General features: G+C 38.9%; 1 protein-coding gene across 3 annotated transcripts in view; it reads left to right on the forward strand.

Moving 5' to 3' along the window:
* The first annotated feature begins 3,941 nt into the window (after positions 1 to 3,941).
* Positions 3,942 to 26,549, forward strand: part of Cdh6 (cadherin 6) — a 131,923-nt gene continuing 109,315 nt past the window's right edge. The window contains exon 1 of one of the 3 annotated variants that reach the window (XM_070040963.1): positions 3,942 to 4,094. The gene's annotated coding sequence lies outside the window, so the exon portion shown is untranslated. Of the gene's footprint in view, positions 4,095 to 4,332; positions 4,463 to 26,549 lie in introns of those variants that run through there. The other 2 variants (XM_070040965.1, XM_070040964.1) reach the window with 2 other exon arrangements.

A 26,549-nucleotide genomic window follows, 5' to 3' on the forward strand; every position in this document is an offset into this window, starting at 1 on the left:
TACAACTTCGGGCAGGGGCTGGGGGGGGGGAGAGTGAGAGAGGTAGGGGAGGGAAGGGATAGTAAGAAAACAACCAAGGAGGGGGTAACAATGCTCGACAAGGAATGTACTCATTGCCTTACTTGTGTAACTGTAACCCCTCTGTACAACATCTTTATAACAAAATAAAATTTGAAAAATTAAAAAAAAAACACCTATGTCAAGCATGTGGTTTTAAATGTGAGTTTTTCAGGGCTGAGAATGTGGGTCAGTGGTAGAGTGCTTGCTTAGCATGCATGAAACCTTTCATTCAATTCCTTAGTGCCACATAAACAGAAAAGGCCAGAAGAGGCACTTTGGCTCAAGTGGTAGAGTGCTAGCCTGGAGCAAAAGAAACTCAGAGAGAGCTCAGGCCCTGAGTTCAAGCCCAGAACTGACAAAAATAAATAAATAAAATGTGAGTTTTTCTTCTAACCAAGAATAACTGTTAAGGATCAAGCAAACGGTTGTTTTTTTTATCAGATAATCATCACTTACAGATGTGTGTTATTATACCAAAAGAACTCCCACAGAATTTGCAATTGTTTATTTATATACATTCCCATTTTTAAATTTGCAATTATTTATTTATATACATTCCCATTTTAAGGGTAAGATAGTCTCTTGATCATCTATAGAGGGAGTTAGTAGGAATTAGAAAAATCATTCATCAAAATTAATATCCCTAATAATAGTATGAAGAAGATTCTTTTTAATATATTCTTATTGTTATTGTTAAAGCATTATATAGAAAGGTTGCCATTTCATAAGTCAGGTAATGAATACATTTCTTTTTTGGACAATGTCACCTCTTCCTTTACTTTCTCCAGTTTCCCTCAGGAGATTCTTTTGTAAATGAAACTTTGTAAGCTATAAAAAGGGAGAAGTAATTTTGACTGAGACATATAAAATAACAAAGTGGCCTGGAACAGATGAACTGCTTCAGCCATACAACACTAGTAAAGCAAACAAGAAAACATAGACAATGAGACCCTGTATAGATTATATCCCCTGTACCCAAGGACCTTCCCTAACTGTTCCCTCTTGTTTTAAATCTTGGAACCCCATGTAGACCAAGCAAATGTGCAGCCTGCTTCCTTTCCCAGTCCAGCTTACACACACACACACACACACACACACACACACACACACACACACACACACACACACACACACACACACTTGTCGTGGTAAGGACCTGACCAATCAGAGTGATGCTCTGAGAAATTGGAAAGGTAGCAAAAAGAGAAAGTCACCATCTTTGCAACAAGTAACGCTCTGGAATCTGCAATTAGCTGGAGAGCTGTTCCACCCTGAGACCAAAAGATACAGGAGGCTGGCTGGTGTGGAAAGAGACAAGCCAAAGCAGAAGTGTAACAAGGAGAAAACAGTCTTAACCCAGCATGCTGGTGCTTCTCAGTGCTAGCTTCTAGATCTTTCGAGGAGCCTTGCAGAATTTCTACTGTAAGGTTTATGAGAAAACACTTTAGAATGATCATGACAGCCCTATTTTCTTAACTATCTCTGGTTTCTGTTACTTGTGTGTATGCTTCAGTGTGAGAAACAAGCTGAAACAAGAGGGGGCATCATGTGATCATCAAGCCTTAGTAACAGTCCATTGCTGCTGAAATTAGGATAAAACAATTCTGGATAGCACATTAATCCTATAATTCCACATTAATAATTCTCATGTGTAGATATTACTAGAAAGCCTCAAAAATCACATAGAAATCCTTTCATAGATATCCTAGGATTACTATCTTCTTTATGTAACTGAATGTTGCACCTAAAACCACTCAGAAGCAAGCTGGTTGCTTGTCTACTTTTAATAAAAAGCAGTTGTGTTGACCACTTTTGGTGTGTAGTTTAATGGAGTCTGAAGGATACTATATTACAAACAAGCAATTTCCTCTGTGAGACATTAACTAGTTCAATGGATAGAAAATCAACTTAATAATCATCTTTTTCATACCCAACAATTAGCTGATTTATGCATATGTCTGAAGCAGTGTTGGTTAACAGTGTGGTTCATTTATGTATATGTTAATTTACTATCACATGGATTCTATGGACACCTGTAACTTGTGGCTCTGTGGTCTACACATACTCTTGCCCAGTTATATCAGTAATATTTTACCTCCTGTTCTTCCCAGTTTTATTGCCTTAGATATGTTACTTTTACTTCAATCTATTTTTACTGTTCTAAAAGGGGGGAAGGGAGGTTCACACCACTTGTTGAGAGAAGAATTAAATAAAATGTAGTCCATAAGAATACTCTGTAAGCCATAAAGGCCTATACAGGCATAAGAAGTGAGTCTTATACATTAAATACATCAGAAAGTTGTAATTCGAGGAATATAGTCTACGAATCTGAAACAGCTTCCTTATCTCAAGAGTTTAAATAGCTGCCTGAAGAGAGTATTTTCAGCCTCTCCCTGTAAATTAATGGCAATTGTGTATTAGAGAGAGATCTTTTCAACAAAGAAACTCAAAGTCTTTCTAGCATCCATGTGCACAACATCTGTGCTAAAAAAAAAATTTAAAAAAAAAACACCATTCCACACACAATTCTTTGAAGCATTGGCTGCCTAGAGGAGATACTTTGATTTCGGCTTTATTTAAATGCCTAAACTTCTATTGAAGATACAAAAGGTTTTTCTCTCCTAAGAGCTCGCCTGGGAACAAGACCAACCTCTAGTTTAATGACTCAGAGACCAAGTGGCCTGGAACTTCTTAAAACACCAATGCGGTGGAGATATCCCTGAGAACCCCTGGCATTCATAAACATCTGGCTAGGGATGCTTCTGATCCCCCCTTCTCCCCCAGCGCAAACCCTGTGATAATGCGATTTAATTTCCCTAAGTCCAACAGTGCCGTCCCTCCTCCACCATGTCTCTATCTCCAGTGTGGAAAATCATCACTCTCTTGTAATCATACTTTGACCTAGGTAAGATCAAGACCGTCGCAGCTTCCAATTCCCTCCGAGGAATTGGAAGTCACTTCTCTGCAATCTGTAAATCCAGCCAGGCATAGTTTTTACGTATCAAAAGAGTCCCAGCGGGAGATTATAGCCAACTCGGTGAACTTTCCAGAAAGATCCTAGCACCCTAACTCTGATCCTGTAACCCCTTCCTCCGCGCGTCTTTTCTGGCCTGCTATCCGTTCATTGAGAAAAAGATGGCATCAGCCATGAAGTCACCGGCGGCGAGGCCGGGAGGACTGGAACTGTGAGCGTTTGTGCATGCTGGGGAACTGTACGGCTCGGTACTGAACCTCGCTGGCTCACTTACTGAGAGAGAGCGAGGAGAGCCAGCGAGCGAGCGAGCAGAGCGCCCGAGATCCTTGGGGCTACGTTAAAAAAAAAAAAAAAAAAAAAAAAGCCAGGGTTCCTGGAAGGCGAGAGGGCGAAGCTCCGCGCACGCACCGGGTCTGCGGGCGGGCCGGGGCGGTGGGCAGCACGGCCGGCTTCTCTCCGGAGAGCTGGCTGCCTTCCTGTGCGCACGGGGGACGGACAGACCGCGCGCCCCGCTACAGCCACGGCTCTGGCCATCTTAATTGCTGGGGGGACATTCAAAAGAAAGCCAGCGGCCCAGGGCTGCTGCTAGCACAAGGTGCATTTGGATAAACAAGAAGAAGGATCGGAGAGAGTCACGCAAGTTCTCAGTCTTAACAGCCCTCCCCCTTCCAGCACCGTTACCACCCCCAAAAGAGAGAAAGAAGGGGGGGGTGGAGCGTGGGGCTCCTGCGGGGTCTCGCAGGGACTTCAGACGCCGGGATCCTTCTGTCCGGGGGAGGGGCGGGCGGGGGCCGGCGCCGGCCCTCGCTCACAAAGTCCTCCTCTCTCTGCTCCCTCCCACTTCATTCACTTGCAAATCAGTGTGTGCCCACCAGAGCCAGCTCTCCCCCCGAGGAGCCTCGAGCCTTCCCCGCCCGGCCCGGGAGCTGCGGAGTCGGTGGAGGCGGCGAGCACCGGGGACGCGGAGAGGCAGCCGGCCCCCGATCGCGCGGCGGCGGCGGCGGAGCGCGGCCCCCGGCGCAGCCAGGACGGCTCCCCGGGCGCAGGAAGGCGAGGAGAGGTGGGTTCGGGGGTCTGTGGGTGAGGCTGCTGCTGCTGCTGCTGGCGGTGCGTGCTTTGGCTTTGCTTCCCCCCACCCCTTTCCTTGCTTTTCTTTTTTGTTTAATTAATTCTGTGGCATAGATGCAAGCCAATCAGAGAGAGAGAGAGAGAGAAAGAGAGAGAGGGAGAGAGAGAGAGAGAGAGGCGCGCGAGAGCGAGCGCTGTCCTCCGGCGGGGCTGCGCGCAGAGTTGGGAAGAGATGCTCAGCCTGCAGCCCGGGTCGCGGCGGGCGCGCGTGGGGCCGGGCTGCGCGAGTAGCGCTGCTGCCCCTGCCCAGGACGGGCGCTGCTTCCCGGGGAGCCTGGGCACCGCTCCTCTCGGCTTCTGGTAAGACCCAAAGCGGCCTTGGGGCTTCGTGGGGATCAGAGAGAAGAGGGACAGGGAACAGGGGTGGCGGGGGATGGCGGGGGGGGCGGGGAGGGGCCCCCCGAGCCGAATCCGCCGCCTTTCTCTCCCCGGGTGGTACAAGCTGCCAGGAGCAGCTCGGACTGGCATTTGCAAAGTTGGCTGGGCCGTGAGCACGGGCGCCGGTGCGTGCCGGGCTGGAGGAGTCTTGGGGTGGGGGTGGGGGGTGGGGGTGCTGGATGTATTTTCGCCTTCCCACATTACAAGGGTCTTCTCATGGTGTCTGTTTGGTCTGAGTGAACATTATCTGTGGCTTTGAGAGTAAGGCAGAGATTCGGGGAGTCTGGAAAACTCTGGAAGGTTCCCAAGGAGACAAACTTAACTGAAGAGATGGTTTGGCGGAAGAGGAAAGAGCGACGGAAAAGTGTTGGCTGGCCCGCTCCCGGCTACGCCTGCCGGCGCTTCTAGGACACCCAGGCTTAGCTGGCGAGCGAAGTCCAGCGCTGGACTCCGAAAATGGAGCACACGCTGTCCAGGGAAGAGACAGCGAGAGAAAGTGGTTGGTCCTCTATGGCTGGGCTGTCCAGGCACAAATCTGGGGAGCTGGGAATGTGGGGGAGTGGAGGCTGGGGACCGGGAGTGCAGATCGCGTGCGCCTGGTTTTATGTGTCAGAAGACCTGGGGGCGGGGGGGGGAGGGGTGGATCTCCCAGTGCGATCCTGGGGAATTTAATCAAAGAGGTTGTTGTGATGTTCTGTACTGCCGCAGTGGTCGGACTAGGATGACTTCTTCTGCACTTAGAATTTTTTTTTTCCTGCCAAGGATTACGTAGACCTCGAGCTGGGAGATGCTTGTGAGGTCAGTGTGGCACCACCAAGTGTTGTCGCTGCTGCAATAAAATCCATATTTTATAGGGAGTTAAATGCAGGTCTCTGTCAGTGCCTGGGGCTGGTCACCTGAGTTAACTACTGTTGAGGACACTCAGAAAGCAAGATGTTTGATCATCTGGAACAGCCACACATCTCTCTCCTAACTCGTGTGTGTGTGTGTGTGTGTGTGTGTGTGTGTGTGTGTGTGTGTGTGTGTGTGTGTGTGTGTGTGTGTGTAAGGGTGTTGTCGTTATGACAGTCCCTGTAGAGGTGTATGAGCATATGTCTTTAGTCCATCACTTTCACTTACTGGAGTCATACACCGTGGACAAAAAGAGGATTTTCCTACCGTGGGTCTGGAATGGCTGGGGGTGTGCATATGTGCAGATCTGGAGTGTGCAGTTTTGTGAATGGTTAATTATCCTGGGGGGTCACCCCCCCCAACCCTTTATGCTGGGAAAGAAAGCAAGGGTTATACCTACATACCAACTCATCTAAGAATCAACAATTCTACCCCTGGGAAAGATGGCCAGTGCTGGCTTCTTTTTTTTCTTTCCTTGCTGATAGCTTTACCTGAAAAGGAAAACCCTTAGGATTCTACTTTAGGAGAGAGGGGAACAATTTCTTTTTTCTTCCAGTTTAGCTTAAGCATCACCCTTTGTGTACTGGCCCTTAAATGTTGCCATTTTGAAGAACTGGAAAATCAATTGTGTGAAGAATGGGGATGGGGGTCAAGCAGATGGTTTCACCATGTCAAAAGAGGAGAGCAATCTATATGCCAGAGGCCAGATTTGTCAACACACAGCTCAGAAACTTAAAAGAATCCAGCACTTCACTGTGAGATGCAGCCCCTTAGGACTGTATGGCTTCCCTCACTTCTCCTCTTTGGTGTGATCTGATTAAAAAGGTATTGAGGTACAATACAAAGCAGATCTCTTCCCACCTACTTTGATGGCTCTGATAGTTTTGAAGCAGAGGAAGAAACCAATTTTTTTCAATAAAAATAAGAGACAGCCCACATCTCTGAAGGAAAATGACAACGCTTTACTTCTACTGTATTTGTCCACAATTATCTTTCACTGCCATTAGAAGAAAGTGACAAGCTGGTGTCTCCATAGGGACTTCTAGTCCTTTTACTAGCTGGCTTTTATGTCAATTTATTGCAATTACATTTCTCAGTGCTAACTCGGCAAAGATAATATATGGGAACAAAAGCAATTTCTAACAAGTTGCCTAGTATCAAAAAAAAAAAAATGTGTGCCATACCTCTTCCACCCACCCCTTCCATCAGCATTAGCTTTACAAGGAAAAACTTTCTCTTTGGCATTTTTTTTTTTTGTATGAAGGAAAAAATTCTTACAAAATACTGCTTGACACACTTGAAAACAGCTGACATTTCTAGAAAGCATAGCTACCATTGCAGGACATGGCACGTGGTTATTGTATCAATAAGTAGGCACAAGTTCTGAATGTCTAATTAAGGCAAATTGAATGCCCCACTGTGACAAATAGGTATCTTCTTTGGAAATTTTTGTGTGGCGCCTTCCTAGCTCTGTTGCTTTACAGTCATTGATGCCAATGTCTCAGTTCTGCATCTTTGGAACCACTAAAACTTTGTCTTTTGAGTTGGAAGGAACTTCTTTGGGTCACTCCATGTACTTCTCCCTGTAAGTCAGCTGCAGTATGGGGTCACTCTTTCATATAATAGAGACACAGAAGCTTTTTCTCCATAGACCAGTTAATATTCTCCAAGTACTATTGATATTTGTGCCAGGTCAAACTCATTATTATTCCTCCCCTCTCTGTAGTGGTCCTCATTTAAGGCACTTTTAAGTATTTTCATAGATTTTTGGGTGTGTTGGCTTTTGGGTTTTTTTTTTCCTGGTTCTAAATAAAAGCAATGGCCAATTAATAATTTATCAAATTTACCTTTATTGGTATGATATAAGATTTTTCTATTTCTATCCTTGCCATGGGCTCTGCTTCCTAAATTACAATTTACCTAATAATAAAATGATCTTATAGTTATGACTCAAAATGTTCTACGTAATATAGTCCCATCTGAAGAAGTATTTGCAGAGAAAAATAATCACCTTTTCAAGAATCCTTAAAGATCCAGAAGTGGTATGGAAACAGGCAGTTGATTTAAAGAAGATCCCATTGAAACAAGTATTAGTAAAAAGCCCCAAAGATATTTACATGTATATGTTCCCTTTATTCTATGCATGTGGTTGTTGTGACTGCTGCTGTGTTTTAATTTCTCTCTTTGAAGTAGCTCAACACCTTGTAGATAGCTTCGTTCTTAGAAAACTGCCAGAAACTTGGAGGAAGATAAGTTCTTAGGATGAATCAGCCTCTTCTGCTGACAGTCTGCAGGTTCTGACTTCCAATTTTAAAATCTGTTCTAAAGTTTGAAATGTGTTCCAAATGAGATAACATCCACAGAACTCAGTTGCCTGTGCTTCTTGCTTAGTCACTTCAGCCCATTCTTTGGGATCCATTAGAATTAGGGTCTCACTCAGAAAAATAATGAGCAGTGACTCAGTCTGAATTGCATTTTTTAAATAGTGTTTCAGCCTAGCTACTCTCTATTGGGTCTACCTTATCTGCTTCCCAAAATAGTCAAAGTGTCAACAATCAAACTTTTCTGCTTTTTCTGAACAATGATTTCTAAACAAAGACACAAGAATATTGTAGTAGTAGGAATATAGAAGGAAGGAAAGAAAAGAAGGAAGGAAGGAAGGAAGAAGGAAGGAAAGGAGGGAGGGAGGGAGGGAGGAAGGAAAACATACACACAATATAGAAATGTTTCAATTATTAGAAAAGAAATATAGAAATGTAGGATTAGGACCAATTTCCTTTTCTTTTTACCCTATCTCTTTTTTTATTTCTCCATTCAGATTTTTTTTTATTGTGAAACTACTGTACAGAGGGGTTACAATTACATGGGCAAGATAATGAGTACATTTCTTATCAAGCATTGTAGCCTCCTCCTTTGTTTCCCTTTCCCATCCCTTCCCATCCTCCCCCCCCCCCCGCTCTGCCCCCCCCAAAAAACAAGAGAGATAGAAACAGCACTATTTTTATTCAAGTAAGCCTTCTAAAAAATTAACTGATCTATGCTTTTAAAGTTGTCAATTCCCTAAGGAAGTCTTCTTTATTTTCAAGTTCCTCTAAGGAACTTCTACATTTCTCCTAATTAATTAATTGCTGAACCTACTGTGTATAGTCTTTGTAACATGATCATCCACCAAGTAGGAAGATTAGAGGGAAAGTCTAAATAATCCTTCAAGAAGATGCTACGCCTTCATTTACTAGAAAAGTGAGATAGAATTCGGTTCATTATGCCAAAATAATTGAGCCAGAATGAGCTATCTTCAGCTAGTAGTTTGGCTGTTCTGGGAAATTTTCAACTGTTTTAACCAAGAAACTCACAGAAGGATGAATGTTCTGATCCCATGTTTCTAAGCGTAGAATGGGTAGAGGAACATGAGAACAGTGCCTTGTAGCAGCCATGCAGATTATCTAGACATTATTCACCTTGTTTCATCCGTTCACTAATCTTTACACTAACAATGTTGGGTGCTGTCTTTTCCTAGACACTCATAAACATAACCCCTTGTTGAGACTTACAAAAAGAGGATTTTAATTTAAAGCTGGAGTGTTATTACTCATTTAGTTTACAGTATAAGTAGGTAGGCGAGGTCAAAAGCTTTTCCTAAAATACACAGTATTATCATGGGGAAGAAAGCAACTTATGAAGAAGATGAAGAACAGAAAGCAAGCATAACACAGGGAACTAATTTCCTCCCATAGCCCAATACTTGAAAGAGGATCATGCTCTTTCCTTTCCATAATTTCCAAAATGATTAGTTCTGACCAAAAGATGTTGATGAGATATAATTAGTTATGGGAATGGAAAACAGCAAGAAAAATTCAATTGAGGAGGTGTTAAAGTAAGACAGAAGAAAAAGAAGATGTAAATTTTGGCCCAAGAAGGCAGCAATTAGAAACAAATTTTCCATCTCTACACAGAATGTATTTTTCCCCTTTATAGTGCTACGTTATAAACATGGTCAGATCATTAAAAGATTTATCCACACCCCTCTCCTCTGTCATGGGACATAAAACTAGAAAATCACCATTTACAATATCTATCTAGAGGAGGCAATCTTGGATGTATCATGAATTAATTAGAGTAAGAGATAGGCACGTACACTCCTGTAATCACAACTACATGGAAGGTAGAGATAGAAAGATCTTCATTCATCCACCCCTCTCCCCTTGGCCCCACCCCACTTCTTGCAAGTATCCCACTTACTCGTGTTTATATTGTTGGGGTTTGACTTAGCCTTTCTAAGGAATTATACTATTTGAATTCTCCCTTGAATCTACCATATTTTAGTTAGTACATCTGTAAGCACTTGCATACCCCTTAACATATTTACTTATAGTTTAATAGGCCAATTCTAGCTACCACATATGAAGGAAACCATGGAGTCCTGTCTCCCTAGACCTGACTTATTTCACTTAATATAGTTTTTCCAAGTCCTTCCATGGTTTTACAAATGGTACAATATTGTTCTTTCTAATGGATGACTAATATTCCATTGTGTTTATATAATAGCCCATTTTGTTGATGTTATGGGGAAATTTTAACCCACATTATTGTTGTTTATGAGTTTTTGTCTAAGATAAAAAATACTAAGCAGTAAGCTCAGAAGTTTTATACAGCCAGATAATAATGGTGGTAATAAATAATCAACTAATCTTTTCTATGTAAACCACTTTTTATGACTATTTTGCATGCATTTTGCATAATAACAATTACACAATAAGTCACAAAGGAAATCTAATGCTTGTATTCTTTTAATTTAGTCCTTTTTTGTTCAAGTTTCTGAGACATCTCCACTTTAGTTGAATAATTTATGAATGTGTGATTAACAAATACTTGTCATATCTTAGAAACAAGAGTGTGACTGTCTGAAAAATACACAGTAGTATTAAAGATCAGAAGGAGTGGATTATTTTGACCAGAACAAGACAGATTTTTAAGGTCAAGGAAAATGTTTTTAGGTTATTTACTTAAAAAAAACCTCGAACACACATACTAGTTTATAAATTCAGTAAACAGCGTCTGACTATGAGGTATTTTTATAATAGAATGAACTACCCTCTCCTGCTTGCAGAGGGAGCTTCACGATGGAAGATTCTACAGAAAAGTTACTGAAAATAACAATTGTTGGCTTTATTGATGGGAAAAGGGCATTTCAACTTCATAGTACTCTGTAGAGGATACATTTCATTCTTAGCACAGTGCCATACTCAGTATTCTTCAGAACTTGAGATTTTTCACGAGAGCTGCAATTTTCTTTTATTACCACAGTTTTGTTACTTCATTACTATTACATCAGTATTTGTTTTTGAATGTAAAATTTCACACACAAACCCTCATACCTCCTCCCCCAAAACCAAAAAACAATGAAAGGAAGAAACAAATGTGGGAGGGATGTAGAGAAAGAGGAAGGAGAAAGGAAAGCGAGAAGCTCTTGTAACAATATGGTCATATTACATATGATTGACATTGATGAGCCATTTTCATTATACTGTAGTCGTTCTATTGCTACCATTCAAAAAAGTCATGTAGTTAATCAGTCTTCAAGGAAACTTGATAATTAGAAATATAATCAGAGAATGTGAGACAGGGGAAGAAGCTTAGCAAAAGCTTCCCCATGCCTGTCATTTACATATGAGATAACTGATAACCAGAGAGATGAAATGACTTATCTGCAGATATACTAAATTCATTTTGTTCTTTTATCTCTCTCTTCCTCTCTCTCTCTCTCTCTCTCTCTCTCTCTCTCCTCTCTCGTAGCCTGATTTCTTGTCACTGGATGTCATTGCTCTTTGTCATATCTACTGAATTCTGGCATTAAGAATAAAAGAGGAAACTTAAATCTACAATATTGTTATTTGTAAGTGTTCTCTGAAGGCACAGACGTGGAATTATAGTGGCAACATTAAGGATACCCAGCCAAGAGTTGGTGGCACACACCTGTTATCCTAGCTATTCATGAATCTGAGATTTGGGGGGTTATGGTTTGAAGCAAGCCTGGGCAGGAATGTCTGTGAGACTCTTAGCTCTCATTAACCAGCAAAAACTAGAAATAGAGCTGTGGTTCAGGTGGTAGAGCAGTAGCTTTGAGCACAAAGGAACAGTGTCCAAGCCCTGAGTTCAAGACATAGACTTCCACCCAAAAAATTAAACTTCAGGGTATCACTTTGTTCAGAATATTCGTGTATTTGTACATTTTTTAAAACTCCTAAAGAAGACTAAATTTTTTCTTCAAAATTTGGACTTCTGCTTTAGGGACATACAATAAAGTTCAAAGCTTGGTTAATTTGTAATGACTGCCATGCACTTACTTGAGCAAGTCTTATAAAAATCAGTGGCTCTCTAAGATATCTAGTCAAGGACTTGTCTGTCAAAAATGAATTTACTGGTCAGTGATCAGATATAAAAAAGAAAGACAATCTATTTTGTCTTTCATAAGTCTCAGTTTATTCTATTTTGAAACTTCAGAAGACTTTCTTACTCCTTAGGAGTTAAAAATGTCTATCTTCTCATGGAAGAAGATATGGACAAATTATGGTGGCTTTTGCTTTGCCAAACATAAAGTCTCATGAGCAACTCAACATCAACTCTCCCACACTCACTATTTAAAAAATAAGACTGTTAATGTTCCATGAAATTCAAAAGTCTGATGACCAATGGGCTAGATAATGCATGACTTCATATTTTAAAAAATGATAGGCCTAGTTCTTTTCCTTATTTGGATGAACAAAAAGCAAAGAAGAACCATAATTATAACACTGCCCAAGAGACAAACTACAGGAAAACCACTTAATGAAAAAGTCTCCATGGGTCCCTTAATTAAAATCTATAGGCATTAATACTGATGTTTGGAATATTAAAATGATCTTTGGCCATATTAATAGCTCCTCTAAAACTGTGCTTTGCCAAAATGATAGTATATGACATAAACAATTTTCAACTCTATTACACAGTTGATCATTCAACAGACAATGAATCATTTTAATTTAAAATCTAACTTGATGAGTAAAGACAATCTCAGTTCACCTGAACCATGTAAACTGTGAAAGGGATGTCTTTTTTTATTCTCTAAAGTTAAACTTTGTGGCTGGGGGCTAATGGCTCACACCTGTGATCCTAGCTACTAAGGAGGCTGAGATCTGAGGATCATGGTTTGAAGCCAGCCCAGGAAGGAAAGCCCATGAGACTCTTACCTCTAAATAACCACTGGAAATGGCACTCTGGCTCAGAGTGATAGAGAACTGGCCTTGAGTGACAAAGCTCAGAGATAGCACCTGGGACCTGAGTTCAAGCCCCATAACCAACATAAATAAATAAATAAACTTGGTGTAACTGTGGACAGACAAAACATAAAGGGAAGGTGTTGGCTTGTATTTTAAGTTTGTTCTTTTCCTTCAAAATGCAGTGCATTTAGAGTATAGACCTCAGTCACAAAATAAGCTTATCTTATTTTTAACTGCAAGATGTATACTTCCTTTTGCAGGATAAAAAAGAGCAAGTTTCATTAATCTCCTATCATCCATCTTATAAGATATTTGAAACCACTCAATTTTACATTCAGCTAAAATATTCTAAGCTTTCCTTAGCAACAGGTTCTAATTTGACACCAATCAGAATAGTGTGTGGCCAGACTAAGAAATCACCAATGCAAAATGATAAAACCCACCAGGACTATGATACTACTGATGAAACCTAATTTGAACCAAGTCAAGCGACTGCATCTCCCAGCAATTATTCTCAAATTAAACTACTTATTTAAAAGTATCTAGTTGGGATTTTATCCGTGTTTCATAAAGAATTAATTCTAGGACGATGGCTTTGTGCTAGACACTAATGCCAGAATTTCACTCTCTGACTTGCCTGCTTTTTTCTTCTCCTCATAAAGGAAGATTGAAGTTCCACCCTAATTAAGTAAAAAAAAAAAAAATGAAATGGGATCCTTTATTTGTTAAGGTCCTTAAGAGGAAGTAGTCCCACCACTCCACCATCCCATCACCGAAAGTACTAACTGTGGCATTTATAGAAATTATGCTTATATGTAAATAATCTGCCTTTGAAAGAAACCCTCAAATCATTGTGTCAAAGTCCCCCCCCCACCCTCTCTCTCTCTCAAGTTTGGTCTTCTTTCCCTTAGCCCACAGCCCAAAACATCTTCCCAAAGAGCACCATTGAGTTGTTCCTTAGAAAACTTCCCCAGCTCCTGAGTTAAAAGAGGCATGCCACTTTGGGTCATTAAAGAGCTGACCACAATTAAGGGCTGTGTAGTGAGCAGTATCTACTGGTAATTCAAACAGCCATATTCTGTCCAGATAGGCTACTAAATAGGGCAGTAACTTTATTTAAACTATGAAGTTGCGAGCTACATGAGAGTAAAATGCTCTTAAGTGTGTGCATTTAATGTGAGGCAATGAAAGAGTTTTATGTCGTAGACACAGAGAGAAGAGAAATGATTGAAATGGTAGGCTGGATTAATTGGGCACCATAAAAGAAAAGTTTGATTTGCACTCAGGATTTTCTGAGCATTAATAGACCATGTTTGTCTCCCAATTTGTCACTAAGCTAAAGTAGATTTTTACATGGTTTATTTCTCTTTTTTTCTGTATGATAATCTTTTCATCATGGTTGATTAGAGAAACCTGTCACAGAAGACAAGAGACAAACTTGCCGTGTTTTATAATTAACAAGTATGCACTAATAGCCATGGTGTTTTGAAGGAAGAGTTTAAAGCAGGGAGTGGAATTTGGACTGTGTTAAATGCAACCATCCAGAAAAGCAGCCACGAAGCTCTGCATGCTAAAGAGTTGCTATGCTTGTCAAATGCTTTCCAATTTAGGTTTTACCTGATTGACAAGTATTCCTAAGAATGATATTCAGCCGAGACTTCTGGAAATTTCATTATTTGATTCTTTGCACAGCGAAAGACCCCCGATACATACAGAAGGTGCTTTATGGAGTACATAAATCCAGGTTGGAGGAAAAGAAGGGGAGTTTGAAGATGAGGGCATTAGTAGTAAGAGAAGCACTGAGTAAGGGCTCACTCCTTAAGTGCTTATTGGTGACATTCTCATCCAAGGCACAAAAGACGCTCTTAAATAAACACTATTCTAACTTATTTCTTTTTTAAGCTTCATTCAGATTAGTGAAAAAAATGTCATTTGTCTGGCCTAGGCTGACAACTTAATTTTTTACTTCTTTTTTTTTTTTCTTTTTTTTTTGTCGGTCGTGGGGCTTGAACTCTGGGCCTGGGCGCTGTCCCTCAGCTCTTCAGCTCAAGGCTAGCGCTCTACCACTTGAGCTACAGCGCCACTTCCTGACAACTTAATTTTTAATAACTGACTTCTTTAAAAAGGAGTCTGTTTCAAAGGTAACTCTCCATAGTGTCCTGAGAGCCACAGGGTTGGAGGTTATATTTCCGCCCACCTTCCACAGCTCGACTATCAGGCCTCTCCTTCCGCCAGGAGGACTTTTTATTAAAGTTGGAATTAAGCCTTGCTGCCTGCAGCCTGATTAACAATTTATGTCTTCCTAAGCAGATTAGCAGAAGTTTGTCATTTTGATTCTCTAATTCTCAATTTGTGTTTGGAAATAGAATGTACCTGGGCATTTCCACTTTCAATACATTTTCCAAAACTGGAACCTAAATTAAAAATGACCCCCTTTCCAATATCTTTTCTTTAAACTTTTAGTGACCACATATAATACTCTTTTCCTCTGATAAATAAGACCACTACTTGTCTGCTACATAAATGCAATTGTTTATCTCTTAGAAAAGTCTATATAGATTTTTGGTTAAATATCTCAGATTCTGTTTCCTAATTATAATTTTTTAAAAGATGATTTAGGAAAGAAACTAATATAACAATAATAGCTAATAGAGAGAACTTAGAATATTTCAAATGCTATTCTAAAGGTCTTACATGGACTAAATGTTTACAAGAAGGCCCTGAAGGAAGAATGTCAATCATTTTGATTTTCAAGATAAAATAGAGGGGCACAGCAGTTAAACAACTTCAAGGTCACATAGCTAGTATTTATTGGAGACAAAATTAAATTCTGACCATCTTGAGAACCCATACTGCTTTAACTAATATATTCTTATCTCTTTTATGTTTAATATATACATAAATACATATGAATATACATACATGTGTATATATATACACTCAGATAATTTGGCAGATGGATAAATGGATAAATAGATTAGCTAGATGAAAGATGAGGCATAGAGGATTGATTCAAATGTATACATTTATAATGCAAAATAAAAAAGAATAAGGATTTCATATGTATATATAAAATATATTCTATATAATATATATAATATATGTACACATGTACACTTATATATGTAACATAATATATATTTATACTCTAGATAATATATGAAATATACATAATATGTATACATATTTCTCGAGACTCAAAAATACAGTAACACAGTTAGAAAACCTCTTCATCCCTCAAAACAGATCCCTCGTCTCTTCATAAACTGGTATATATGGGAATACTAGTATATGCTACAAGATTAACTCTAGCCAAATTTATGGGATTTCAGCCTCACAAAAGTGCTTAGCTTTAAGCTTAGCTCTTTATTTTAATTTGAACCAATCTTGTAATCACTTATTGTTGGTCCCAGGGAAAACCTAACAAGTGTATTTGGAAGACTCAAATTCATCATTCATTAATCTATTCATTCCATAATACTTACGCAGAGCCTCCAGTGCTCACTTTTGAAAAGATGTATGTATTAGGAAAAGTACACAGTAGCAGTGTAAGCAAACTAATCATATTCTATCCTCATAAGATATGCAAAATAAATAATATCTACTTTATATATAATGAATAGGGTTCTCAGAGTTTATTAAACTTTCTTTCCTCTCCATAGTTGTATAGTGAACATAGAAGTTAGCTGTTAAGTTTCACGTTACATCATAACTATTAAAATTTCTATTTATCTTCAGATTTAGCTTTTGACACCCTCCTTGGCTTTGAAAAAACCAACACATCCATCTTTGCTATCATATAAACTAAATATAAAGAGATAGGTAGGTACCAGAATATTTTCATTGTTTCTTTCTCTAATCCTTTTTTTTCTAGAGGTTTTTGCCATAAATTCAAACTGTACAAATAACATCAGTAGGAAATGAGCTTCAGTAGGAAGTAATTTTGTACAAGGTTAGCTGAAATTTAGGATTTAGATGATAGTCATTCAAATCAATTTGATAAGCACTTAATAAATACTTTTCTATACATAATCATGGTGGTACCACAATGCTTTGATATTTTTTTAAAAAAGATATAAACTGTTGTTTGATTACTTGCTTCATGAACAGATAGATATTCTGTCAGAAGTGCTACCCATTAAGTAGATTAGAACCTACCATTGCCAGATTTAGAATTTAATGTATTGACTCCAAACTTGGGTTGGTACAGCTGTCATGGTTGCCGAACCCAGAAACCTCATCTATCTCTACCTGACCAAATCTTGGAGTTTCATGAATTTCTTTCTGCAAGATCTTTTCCCTTCCCAGCTTCCACCTAGCCTGATTTGAGCTTACATTTCTGTGCAATTGTGTAATAAATAGCTTTTATGTTGTCTCAGAGCAATTAGAAAACAATCCTTTCTAAAGTCTCTGCCTGACTGCCCAAGTATCCCCAACCCCATTGTGAGCATCTGAGAACTAGACTTGCAGATCTCACTTTTAGCTCTAAAACCGTGCGCTGTTTTAAACAAGGCCTGAACACATTAAATGTTGCCTGAAAGAACAAATGGAGACTTCTCATGAAACTTTGGGTTACATTTATATGCTTTTACACTATTCGGTTGGATGTTAGCTTTCTTCTCTCTTAAGCTGATTGCCTTTGGACATATTATGGAAAATACTTAAAAAGAAAAAAGAGTTTCTTCCAGTCCCCTACTCTATCTAAAGAAAAAGGGAGATTTCCCAGTTCCTTTAGGATGACATTGGTGCTTTGAATCCTCTGTCTGAAAAAGAGGTACACATACTATAACTGAAGGGTCTCCTGACAAAATAATTGAGTGTCTTTGGTGTTTCTTTGGTCAGTCTATTCAATGGCATAAAATCTCTATAGATTTTTTTATGTGCTCGTATTGGAAACTGTGACTATATATTTTTCTCATTGGCATTGGCTACTATGGTAAGCCTTGGCTATCTTTGGATTTATTATCCAATCTAGTAGTACAATACACTGAACCTACTAAAGGATATGGTGGGGGGAGTGGTTGTGGTGGGGGGAGTTGTTTCAGTTTTTGTTAGTTATGGGGCTTGAACCCAGGGCCTAGGTTCTGTCCCTGAGCTATTTTTGCTCAAGGCTATCACTCTACCATTTTGAGTCATAGAACCACTTCCAGTTTTTTGGTGGTTAATTGGAGATAAGAGTCTCAAAAGACTTCCTTGCCTGGGCTGGCTTTGAACCACAATCTTCAGAGCTCAGCCTCCTCTGAGTAGCTCAGATTACAGGTGTGTGAGCCACTGGCATCTGGCACTTATGTATTTTATGAGCACAATTACTTTCCCTTGCATTCCCACCTTAGAAATATTTCTTGAGTTTCTACCAGAGGTCAAATATTTAATTTTGTATGCCTCATTGTAACCTTGAACATGGATGTACAAAATAGATTAAATTTAATTCATCTGATCATGTAGTCCTATTTCATTCTTTAAGTGTCAGTCAATGTATGGATTAGGTTCTTTATGACTACTGCTTGGCAATATGACCTGCAGTTCAGCATAGTTATCTAGTCAAGCCAAATGTTTTGTAAGGTTTTGAGATGAAGAGGAAAAGATTTTGGATGATCTTCCTCAGACTTCACCCATTTGATGTGATATTCAACTCAGAATTTAAACTTCATGAAGAATTTTAAATTTAGTCATGCTCCTCATGTCTATAATCCTAGCTACTCAAGAGGCTGAGATCTGAAGATCGTGGTTCAAAACCAGCCTAGCTAAGAAAGTCTCTCAGACCCTTATCTCCAATTAACTAGCAAAAAATCAGCAAAAGGCCGGGTGCTGGTAGCTCATGCCTGTACTCCTAGCTACTCAGGAGGCTGAGATCTGAGGATTGCAGTTCCATTTTGCAGATGCACTTTCCAGGCAGGAAAGGCCATGAAACTCTTATCTCCAATAAACCACCAGAAAACTGGAAGTGGCGCTGTGGCTTAAGTGGTAGAGCACTCCTCTTGAAATGAAGAGCTGAGGGACAGTACCCAGGCCCAGAGTTGAAGCCCCATGACCTACAACAACAACAACAACAAAAAAAAAAAAACAGCAAAAGGACTCTACCCAAATGGGAAAATGCCAGTATTGAGCAAAAAGAAAGTTAAGCGACAACCCCCAAGTCCTGAGTTCAAGCCCTAGTTAAGGCAAAAAAATGTTTTTTTTAACTTTTAATCACCAAAATAGAATCTAGTTTATTTTACATAATGGATTCCTGGGCTAGAATAGACATCATAGTCTTTTTTAAGCAAATGTTTCCTACTGCATCTGAGCACTATGGGAAACTGTAACTCCCACAGAAAAGCAATATAAACTGTGGGTTCTGTAAAAATTGAAACAGTGACTCCCAATCTTGTTTTTCTGTCACCTTTTCCATGATGAACACTTGCCAATCAACAGCATCTCTCATTACATAAGTAATCTAAACTGGCTGCGGGCAGTTGCCTCCCGCACCCTACCACCCCATCCTCAGTGTGAGAATAAGTAGAGAATTAAAGGATTTTCAGAAGTGATTAAGCAAGTGGGAGGAAAAGGAAACCAATAAATAAGTAACCCTATTAACCAGGAGAGGCAATCAAAAAAGTGAGCGAATTCATGTTTGGCATCCAATGACCTGTGTATTTCTTATTCTTTTTCACTAACTGGCTTCAGTCTGTGTATTAAAATGATTTGTGGCAATGGATAAGAGAGAAATTTCATGTCAGACTGGATTTTAAAAATAAAATTATTTTACACAACAGTCTATAGGAAGCAGGCTCCAAGAAATCAGTGATATGACCCGAAGCTCAGGACCTTTCTGTCTTCATCCTGCTCCCCTAAGCATCAAAGTCATTCATCCAGTGATCTCCAACAGATTTTAAGATGTTTGCCAGTGGCAATTGAAGCTTAACTTCCTTATTCGTGTCTCACCAGGAAAAAGAAGAAGCAAAAAGAAGATCTCTCACAATCAAAGATTAAGGGTGGTGCCCTTTAGTCCCAATTCAAGTCATATGACTATCGGATACAATATTAATCAATTAGTTAGGAACTTCTAGTGCTATTCAGATTTTTAGACCAAAGACCTAGTAGGGGGATCTGCTCCCTTTTGTGTGTGTGCACACATGTGCATTTGTGTATGTGTTTGGTGTATGTGCATGCTCATGCGTGCATAAACAGAAGATACTTGAACAAAACTAGAATTCTATAACAAAGAAGAATATGAGAAAGGGATTCTGTGTTGTCATCCTGCAGAACACTGTCCACTATAGTTTTGTCACTTAGAATCAGTATTGTTCTAAGTGCAAATGTAAGAACTATGAAAATGAGGGATTGGATGGGATTCAGTTTAATATACTCCAGCTCTAGAAGTGATGGACAAGAACCAACCCATCTACCCTGTTCCATGCAGTGAGGGTCGCTTCTAAACTGCAATTTCGAACAATGCTTAACCATTTTAACAATCTCTCTTCCTATCTTTGCTTTTATTCTGTGCCTGAAATGGTTTTCTAGTGTGTTTGTTTTGGAAATATACTGACAAGAAATACATCACTGTCAAAAAGAAAACATTTTTTTCATCAAGGGATTTGAGGCTTAACTAGCTGGAAGGGAAATATAATTTCATTTTGTTCTCATAGTCTCATTTAGAAAATAACCTTAAGAGATTCAAAGGACACTATGCTATGTGAGCATTTTCCTTTCTCAGGGGGGCTCAGTTTTGGCTTTAGCCTTTCTAGCATGTTCTGAAATGTTTTCTTAAGCAATATTTCTGCCTTTAGCTCTATCCTAACCACCAGAGATTTAAGAAACTTTAGAAAGGTGTTCTTTAGAAACAGTGTCACAAAACAATTTACTTTTTATCCTTTTTACTAAAAATAACCCAAGCCTTAAGAAGGCTTTTAATTCTTTTAGGTTTTATTTGAAAGGCAAATAAGCCAGAATATAAATGTTTATCTGAATTCAAGTCAAAACAAGACAAGGAATAATTATAAAATATAAAATGGAAAGTCCCCTGTTATAATCTAGTAATTCTGAGCAGAAATGAGGTTTGGGGTTCTTTTTTCACTAATGCATATGTGTGGATGCAATTTATGTAACATATGAGAATGTACCTGAAATGAGATAAAAATTGAACATTTAAGTTGTTTTTCCTGGTCTTATTTGAATTCCTGTAGAGCTGGCTTTCTTTGCTGCGCTGTGAGTCTACCTTTCTGCAAATGTAACTACAACAAAACCTTCGGGTCTTTTTTTTGGTTTGCTTTTTTTGGCGGGGTAGTTTGGTTTTTGCCTAGCAAATTTGGGGACAGAGTTAATTAGCTATACCTACTAAACATTCCTATTAAATTAATTGATGTGCTATAGATAAAATTTGGAGGAAGGGGAGCATCTTTATCATTGAGCTCTTAAACCACCCAACTTGTGCAATTAAGTTGGCTGACAGGTACAATGAAGACCCTGTAAGACAGATACTCTGCAGTAGTTTTTAAAGTATATTTCATTCAGGTAAAACAAAGACATGGGTAGTTTTGACCTTAAAAAAGTCCTCTAAGGAGTAACTGGGATAATGTTGAATGAAACGTTAGCCTGGTAACTTGATGAACGAGCCTTCCCCTCCCTTCCCCAAAATGGTCGCTAATGCTTTGCTGCTGCTGCCATTGTTGCCATTATTTCTTCTAAATTTTCAGTCACCTTGGTGGTTCAGGGAGAGGTTTGAGCCTTTTTTAAGCCTTTTAAAGATATTTCACTAATTGGAATAAGCCATCACATTTTTTTTCTAATGTCACAAATAAAATGTGCCACTGGGGGCAATCTGCCCATAATTCTGCTCACTGAAATGTGTTTTGGCTGGCACAATGAATGTGCCAAATGTGGCTTCAATTCCCAAATTCCTCAGAGCCTCTCCAGTACTGCTCCCTAGAAAATCTACAAACCAAGCTGGGCTTTTTCTTTGGGTTTGTGAAGGTGTAAAGCAACTACAGCCAAAATGAAGTATGGATGGGACATGTGAATTCAGTTGAGAGATGGTTATTTTGGCCTTTGGGCATTACTATAACCCTAGAAAAAAGTATGAGGTCATGGTTGTGGCATCAAAAGTACATTGTGTGTGTGTGTGTGTGTGAGAGAGAGAGAGAGAGAGAAAGAGAGAGAGAGAGAGAGAGAGAGAGAGAGAGAGAGAGAGAGAGAGAGAGAGAGAGAGAGAGAGACCAGCTCCACTACCAAAATGTGCCTTCACTACAGTGAGGGAAGTTATAATTTTAGAAATCAAAGCTAAATTAATTACATGCTCCCTTTGCTCTTCCCACCCCTCATTTATCCAAGAACCATCCATCCATCCATTCTTATTTTCAGCTAGTACTCATGGCATGCCTACTATGTGATAATTATGGCTGACCTATGATGAACATAATTTATTTTTTCACTGAGAGTATTATCTCTCTAAAATCTTGAGAATATCTTAGTCAAATCTGAAAATCCAAACTATATGCTACATCACTGGCTGGAAAATAGATGATAGGAAAGTGTATTATAATCTAAACAAACAGGACTAGAGGTATGACTCAAGTGGTATAGCACTTGACTAGCAAACAAGGCCCTGAAATATGTAGAATGAAGGCTACAATATGCCTATCAGAAGATCTCCCAAACAGCACAGGTTGCAGACATTCAAACACGAAGCAGAGTGCCTTTCACTGCAAGGATGTAAGGCTTCAAATTAAAACTACAGCTCCAGATATCCTTTCCCCAGCCCCCCCCACAACACACACTGTAGTCTTGATCCCATTAAGGAATTAGCTGGAAAATAGAGGTGCTGTTTAGCTCCAGAGGTGAAGGGCTCTGGAGAGGGGGTAGTTGGTTAGTAAGCTGAGGGGTAAAGGAAAACAGCAGACTGTTAAGCAAAGGAAAACAACTCAGTCTAAGCAACAAATGCTGCTTGAGCAGGTTTAAGCAGGGTGTGATTGTATGTCTTTTTAACAGCCTTTAAAAGTCTTTTTAAATACCCTTTCCGGAAGTAGTTTCCTCTTTTCCTGTTGGAATGTCGGTTGGCAGATCCCTCTGGAAAAGAGGGATCTGCCTTCAAAAATTTTTCTAGATCATGTTTGTTAAAAATTACTTTTAAAACTATCTGCTGACTAGCATGTTGCCCTCTTCGTCTAGCCCTCACCAGCCCTATCTACTCTGCTAATTACTTCCTTCTGAAACTTTTCCCTCCTTCTCTGATATCTGCACTAGCCCAACATCTCATCCTAGAAGGCAAGTGCCAATTCCCACTGAGAAATGACTGCTAAACATTTCAGCAGTGCTCCTCCGCTGCCCGTTGGCACCTTAGGGACCACCGTTGTTCCTCATGATTGTGACTCCAGACCTTCTGCTCTGGAACTCTGCCCCTGTGGCTCTACTGAGTTCACTAATAGCACAAGGAGTAGAGCATCTTTGAAGGACCTTGGCTAACCAGACAGTTCATTGAGGACCAGAAAGGTGCACAGAAAGAAAATTTTTCCTTAAAAATAAAATAAAATAAATAAAATAAAATGGCCCCATCAGGCTAGGGCAAGACAAATACTCAATGCAGCCGATTTCAGAAAGAGGTCACCAAGGCATGTCAAACAATTCAGACCATTCTTGTCTCTAATGTTCTTCAGGATTCAATTCTGCAGGCCATTTTCATACGTCCTAAGAGGAACAAAATATCATCCACATGTTTTGAAAACAGTAATTAAGTTGAGCTCTGACACCTAAGAGTAATGGTCTCTGACCTAAGCCCCAGCCTCCAACGAGGGAATTGGGATGAGGCTAATGGCTCTTGTACAATCAGATCTGTGTCACATATTGAATACAGGTCCAAGGATGACTGCTCCCTGCGGAAAACAAAAATAACTTTTCCAAGACTCCATTTTGTATTCACCATAGGCTCCTATACTCAGGCTCCGAAAGAAATTGTGTTGTATCTAAAAGAAAAAAATCACACTGGGAGAAAACCACATTCCAAGTTAAGGTGTTTGACATTTCTATAAGCCTTTATTTTGTGATTGCAGATAAATCCTGACCTGAAATTTATGGGGGCGGGGGTGGAAATCTGAGTATATCCCAGTAAACTTTTGGAAACTCACATGAACTACCAACTCTGAATGCTGCTTCTTCCTATCAAAATGTCTAGCTTTAAAATATTTGGCTCATGGGAATAAGGCATTGCAGTTTATATTAATCCCTTCATGAAATCTAGTAGAACCAGATCAAGATATATATATATATATATATATATATATATATATATATATATATATATATATATATGGCTATCATTCAGCTTAATTGTTTCTTATCAAGTTAAAATTAGAGTCTCACTGTTGAGATATTTCACCAAGTTTTAGATAAATTAACAATTTTCTATTATAATCCTCACACAATATTCTCTTGAATGGTGCCATCATTAACTTCAATATATTTTCAACTATAATGATAGGAAAATCCTTTTGTAAGCACCAATCAATGATTTAGTGATGCTTAATGTCACTTTACTTTCTAACTGAAAATACTGAATGGTTTTTAAATCTTTTAAATACAGTTATCATATAGAACTAGATGAACCATCACAATCAGAATCATTGCACCATGATAAGCCCCCATACCTTGGTGTGTCTTCTATACTGGATCCCTAAAGTAACATTAAACCTTTAACTTTCTGTTATAATAGTTATAAAGATATAGTTAGAAAGATATAGTATCTTTAAGGTATAGATGTTGGGCGTGACATTAACTTAGACAATAGAAAATATAAAACCAAACAGCTTGGGACCAATTTACTTCTACCATATAAAAATAATCGATTATAGCAAACCAATCTTTTGATAACTAGCCTAATAGAATGTAACTTTGCTAAAGTTAGATAAATCAAGAATGATTTGTATTGCATACAGAGACTCATTCATTACTTGCCTCCAAACAGTGATTTTAATGTTTCTGCATCTCAGCTAAAGAACATTGCCACAGATATGTGGACTCAGTGGTAGCTAAGTTTAGGATTTGGTGTTCTCATTTGGACATTCACCAAAGGGCTAGCTTGAGTAAATCACTCAATTTGTTTCTTTCTTGTCCTACTTCCTTAAATGGTAAAGCTTGTCATAACAATTCAATAAATCTAAGCCCATTTATAACTCACAAACTTAAACGTTTAACTACAGAACAAAAAAAAAAGTATAAATCTGAATTCTCCTAGCATTCCCTACACCAATATGACACACACACAAACACACATCATACTTTATACACACATACCACACACACGTACACTTACCACTACCACATTGCCAGCACACTTGTAAAGAAAATGCACCATTTCCTTCATAGAATCAAATGTAGATCATCCAAGTTGATAGCAAACAATGAAGTTACACATTTGTACCAAGAGACAGGTGATCTAAAACCTGAATTACCTGACAGTGAGTGTCCTCTAAATCACAACCATGAGAAAGCAGGAAGAAGGCCCTGACTTTTCAAAATCTGCATGTGTAGAGTTTAACCAAATAGTCTATTACATATTTCAGTTGTGCACTTATACACACTTTAACACAGTTTCCACACTCCTGCTACATCTGACATTTTTCGGGATGCTATTATTATCTTTAAGTAGTTGTACAAAGGAGTTACCATTCAACAAAGCCGTTTATGAGTATAGTACATCTTGATCAAAGTCATCCCTTTCAACTTCTCACCCACCCTCCCAATTCACCCCTTCTCTCACTTTTCTTAATTTTTAGATTATGTATAGAAGGTTTTGTTATTTAACAAAGCAGTTTATGTATACAATGCATCTTGATCTGTGTCATCCCTTCCACATCTTCACTCCCTTTAACCCATCCCTTCCCTTATTTTTCTCAGTTGCGTGATGTATATAATGAACTCTTGCCTGCATTCTCCCCTCTTCCTCTCTTCATCCTTCTACCCCTCTCTTCTTCCTCCCACCTCCTCTCTTGCAAGAACCGATTTTCCTGGTACTTATTTCATTGAGCTTAGTCTTTTAAAGAATTATATTATTTGATCTCTCCATATAGTCTGTTATCCATCTGGAATTTTGTTATTTATTTTTTAATGAGATAATTTCTCATTAAAACTTTCTCATTGGGCTTAAGATTGCTCACAATATCATGATAATCTTGTTGATTCAGTTACACAAAAGTATCAAATTATATTTCTTGGGAAGGAATAGTTGTTGCTGTCATACAGAGTCTCAATCTACAATGATCAGGTCAGATCCAACCATTGACTCACAGGGTAAAAATGGTTTTTGTATTTTTAATGGTTGAAAAAAAATCAAAAGGATATTACTTCATTAATCCATTGTATATTTTCTGATATTATTATCTTACAGAGCATATAAAATTCAAATTTCTGAGCCACAAAATAAATTTCATTGGAACAAAACATTTACATATTGTCTATAATTACTTCCACACGTCAGTAGTTCAATAGTTTTATACCCAGATTGTATACCATCCACAAAGTCTAAACTCTTTTCTATATGTCCTTTTAGATAGCAACTGCAGACTTCTACTCTCCTATACCAAGCCCAAATACAATGATAAACTGCATGACTAATATGTGAGTTAAGATAGGTTTTATATCAAAGCTTCATTGGAAGTCAGATGTTCATAGAAACCAAACACAACAGATGACAATTTGATTCCTAGGCTATCCTACAAATCATAATTAACTTGTAATTTTTTTATTATTAAGTAGGTGTACACAGAGGTGACAATTCCCTAAGTCAGGTTCTGAATACAAGGTTCCTTGATCCATCCCACCTCTTCCATCTTTCTCCCCCATTTTTCCTTCTCATCCCTACCCTCAAGGTACATAGTTCAACTATTACCAAA

This window comes from Dipodomys merriami, unplaced genomic scaffold (genome assembly GCF_024711535.1).
Source record: "Dipodomys merriami isolate MVZ:Mamm:240054 unplaced genomic scaffold, mDipMer1.0.p SCAF_30, whole genome shotgun sequence".
NCBI classification, from domain to species: domain Eukaryota; kingdom Metazoa; phylum Chordata; class Mammalia; order Rodentia; family Heteromyidae; genus Dipodomys; species Dipodomys merriami.